At 40.4% G+C, this 4,356-nt stretch overlaps 1 long non-coding RNA gene across 3 annotated transcripts in view; it reads right to left on the bottom strand.

Moving 5' to 3' along the window:
* LOC138848797 (uncharacterized) overlaps nt 1–3,503 on the bottom strand; it is a 113,153-nt gene extending 109,650 nt beyond the window's left edge. For all 3 annotated transcript variants that reach the window (XR_011386891.1, XR_011386892.1, XR_011386890.1), the window contains exon 1: nt 1,129–3,503. This is a non-coding gene — a long non-coding RNA (uncharacterized lncRNA). The remainder of the gene's footprint in view (nt 1–1,128) is intronic.
* Nucleotides 3,504–4,356: the final 853 nt, after the last annotated feature.

Below are 4,356 nucleotides of genomic sequence, written 5' to 3'. Positions count from 1 at the left end.
CTAAAAAAAAAAAAAAAAAAAACCTCCAAGTCAGTAAGCCTCTAACTGCAGTAGAACACAGAGAGAGGGGTGCTGGGCAACAGTGACATCATGGAACCAGCCCTGTCACAATGGTACACTCCACAGATACTAGGGCCAAAGTCAGCCTCCTCAGCCCACAGAATAACAAAAATCTCCAGGGATGGATCTTGGGGTCTCGGAAACAGGTGAAAAATAAGATCTATGGTAGGTATTCCATGTGACCAGATATACCAGTGCCTTCTATCACTTGCTATACAAGGTCCCAGGTTCCTGCAAGCCTCTACCTCCAACCCATTCTCCTTCCCCCAATGCAATTATATTTTGTAACAACTTTTTAAGCCCTTTTAATTTTGAATCAAAATTTTTGCAGTGAGTCCCCACACAAACCTACTACATCTTCCTAAGGTTCATATACTCTGCTTCCATTCCTTCAATAAGAACTGAGTAATACAACGGTAAAACCTCCTCCACATAAGAGTCTTCACACCAGCCCTGCTGATCCAATCTGATGCCTTCTGCTCTAATACTGCCCCATCTCTCTCATGCTGTCAACATTGGGCTCCAGGGAGTCCTCCTGGAATGGTGGAAAGGGGAGAGTATAACTGAGCACAGCATGCCTGCGACCCTGAGCTGTACAATCTATAAGAGAAACAGGGACCTAAATTTTCTTGATGCAGGAGAGGGGTTAAGGGGTGGATCACTCTTACTTTTCCTGACACTCATGTACCCAACACTGAGGCTGATGTTGAGAGTACCTAGGATATCTGCACACTGTGAGGACCCTGACTCAGAGTGGCGGACATCCCTGTCACAAAGAGCAGCCCCATCTCTCCAAATCCTACTCTCCTCCTGTTCTCTTCTGGCCCCTGCAGAGGCAGCAAGAGACTGGTCAGTTTTCTGTAGGTTGGCAAACTCTAGCTCCTGTTGTACTCCAGCTGTTTCTTGCTCTCCCCACCTGGACTGCATTCCCCTGTGTAGTTAATGGCTGTGCCACTGTGCATGTGAATAAAATAAGCCCATGAGTGTCCTGTGGGTGTGTATGTTCTAGCACTCTAGCAGAGCCTTGCTGATTCATGCTCAATGTACAGAACTCATTGTCACTGTCACCTCTTGAATGAGACTTCCATCAGAGTTGCAGCAAGTGCTTCCCAGTTTTCCCAGCATACTCCAGGGGCCATCATGGGGAGGTACGTGGGAGCTGTCAGAGTCTGAAGCCCTATTAGGAAACACACCTGTTACTAGGAGGATCTAGGTAGCATGGTAGGAAGAGAAAAATAAGTCACAAAATTCTACTCATATGTGAAATATAATAAAGCTGATCTCAGAAGTCGGGGTATTTGGATAGTTATCAGAGTCTGAAGAGACTATGGCGAGAGAGGATAGGGAAATGTAAATGGTACAAGTGATAGTAAAATCCTACACCACACATTGGGGATGAAAGTTCTGTTGTTGCATTGCACAGTAGAGTGACAATGCATAATGATAATACTTATTTTATTTTAAATAAATATTAAATGTTTATTTAGATACTATGCTCCTAAATCTGTATTTATGAAATAAATGAAATTTGTTTACCATAAGAAATTTTAAAACAAATGAAAATTAACGGAAAGAACTTTGGGTATTTTCACCATGAGAAATGATATGTTTGGGGACAATGCTATGGTGTAGCAGGTAAAGCCACTGCCTGCAGTACCAGCATCCTATATGGGTGCTGGTTCAAGACCCAGCTGTCCCACTTCTGATCCAGCTCTCTGCTATTCCTTGGGAAAGCAATAGAAGATGGCCTAAGTCCTTGGACCCTGTATCCACATGGAAGATCCAAAAGAAGCTCCAGGCTTTTGGCTTTGGATTGGCCCAGCTCCAGCCATTATGGCCATTTGGGGAGTGAACCAGCAGATGGAAAACTTCTCTCTCTCTCTCTACCTCTCTGTAAATATGCCTTTCAAATGAATAATTTTTTAAAAAAAAAGAAATAATATGTTTGAGGAGATAGATTTGTTTACCCTGATTTGAATGTTATGCAATGTATGCATGTTTCAAAATAGTACATGGTGTCCCATAAATAGATACACAATTTTTATGTTTATTCATAGATATTTGTTTTTTGACAGAGTGGACAGTGAGAGAGACAGAGAGAAAGGTCTTCCTTTTGCCATTGGTTCACCCTCCAATGGCCACCGTGGCCGGCGCACTGTGGCCGACACATTGCGCTGATCCAAAACGAGGAGCCAGGTGCTTCTCCTGGTCTCCCATGTGGGTGCAGGGCCCAAGGACTTGGGTCATCCTCCACTGCACTCCCAGCCCATAGCAGAGGGCTGGCCTGGAAGACAGGCAACCAGGACAGAATCTGGCACCCCGACCGGAACTAGAACTTGGTGTGCCAGCGCTGCAGGTAGAGGATTAGCCTATTGAGCCACAGCCCTGGCCGTTTATTCATAGATAATATACATTTTCATCACAGTTTAAAATTAAAAATAGACAATTTGAAAAAAAAAACAGGAAAACAACCCCATATTTGCACAACCAAATACATATAGAGATTACAGCAGAATATAAGTGAAATATAAAACAGATTACAATAGAAAAATAATTTGAAAATAAGGACACATTAATATCTGGAATTTAAATGATTTTTTCTCAAAAGATTTTTGGATGATAATAAGAGAATATTAGGAAAATATCAAATAAACTGAATGTACTAGAAGAAACCCCAGCAAGGAAGGTGAGCATGCAAGATTCAATGAAATTTGTTTTAAGAACAAATTAAATGAAATAAAATTATTTACAAAAGCATTAAAAATATAAAATACTTGGTAACAAATAACAAATGTTATGTAATACCCCATAGTATGAAAAACAAAATATTCCTGATAGTATATAAAGAAGATCCAAATGAAGTGGAAAGTTATAATACATGCATTGACTATAAAACTCAGTGTCGGTGTGGTCATTGTCATGCAGTGGGTTAAGTTGCCATTTGGGGTGCTAATGTCCCATATTAGTCTACTTCTGATCAAATCCCACCTCCACATCTGATATAACTCTCTACTACTGTGTCTAGGGGACAGAAAGGATACACTGAGTGATTGGACCCCTGCCACCCATGTGGCACATCTAGATAGATCATTGTGTTTTTGAGTTTTGTTTTGTTTTTGTCTTTGTTTTGTTTTTGGCTTCACATAGCTCTGGCTATTACCAGTATTTGGAGAGTAAAACTACAGATAGAAGATTCATTTCTATCTTTCCCTCTGTCACCCTGACGTTCAGACAAATAAAGCTAAGAAAATTCAGTAATTCAAGACATGAATTTCCCCAAATTTATTATTTTAAAATATGAAGAAATGCCATCACAATTCCAACAACTCTGTGTGTGTGTGTGTGTCCTCATGAAAAATCACCTTCTAATTGAAAAAACGTACTTTAAAATGAAAAGGACATAAAATAGTAAAGCTAATTTTAAGAAAGATCAAATATTGTGATTTTCTTTTTTTCATAACATATTTTTTATTTATTCTGAAAGATTATTGTATTTTTAAAACCCAAAGCCCTATTTTTAATTATTTTTTCATGAATTTTCTGAAGAACTTTCTCCTTGACATCCAGAGTCCCTTTTTCCTTTGTCTAGTCATTTCTCTACAACTTACCATCCATTCTTAAAATAGTTTATAAGCTTCTGAGGCTAACAGCCTCTTTGGGTTCCCACATAAAAATGTTAACATCAGGTGTGGGTGTTGTGGCACAGTGGTTAAGCTGCTGCTTGGACACCTACATCCCATATGATTTTCAACTACCTCATACCAAGAGTTAAAATGGGGGTATGACAGTTTGGCATAGTGCATAAAGCTGCTGCCTGTGATGCTGACATCCCATAAGGGTGCCAGTTCATGTTCTGGCTGCTCCACCTCCAATCCAGCTCTCTGCTAATGCACTTAGGATAGCTGTGGAATATGGCCCAAGTGCTTGAGCCTCTGCATCCACATGAGAGACCCAGAAGAACCTCCTGACCCCTGGCTTCAGCCTGGCCCAGCCCTGACTGTTGTGGCCATTTGGGGAGCAAATCAGCATGTGGAAGATGTCTCTCTCTCTTTCTCTCTCTCTCTCCTTTGTGTTTGTGGAGGGTGTCTCCTTCTCTCTCTGTAACTCTGTTTTTCAAATATATGATTACTAGAGTCCAAAAACCAACCTGAACATTTCATTTGATGATATTCAACTAATTCACTCATGTAATCAAAGTGTTAAAGGTTAAACTTTTCTCTAAATGGTACTGCACACTTAGATATATCTGTGGAATGAAGTTTACCTTGATCCCTGAATGGCAACATACAAATACAC

The sequence above is a fragment of the Oryctolagus cuniculus genome, chromosome 2, assembly GCF_964237555.1.
Source record: "Oryctolagus cuniculus chromosome 2, mOryCun1.1, whole genome shotgun sequence".
NCBI lineage: Eukaryota > Metazoa > Chordata > Mammalia > Lagomorpha > Leporidae > Oryctolagus > Oryctolagus cuniculus.
This window is presented reverse-complemented; position numbering and strand designations above follow the sequence as displayed.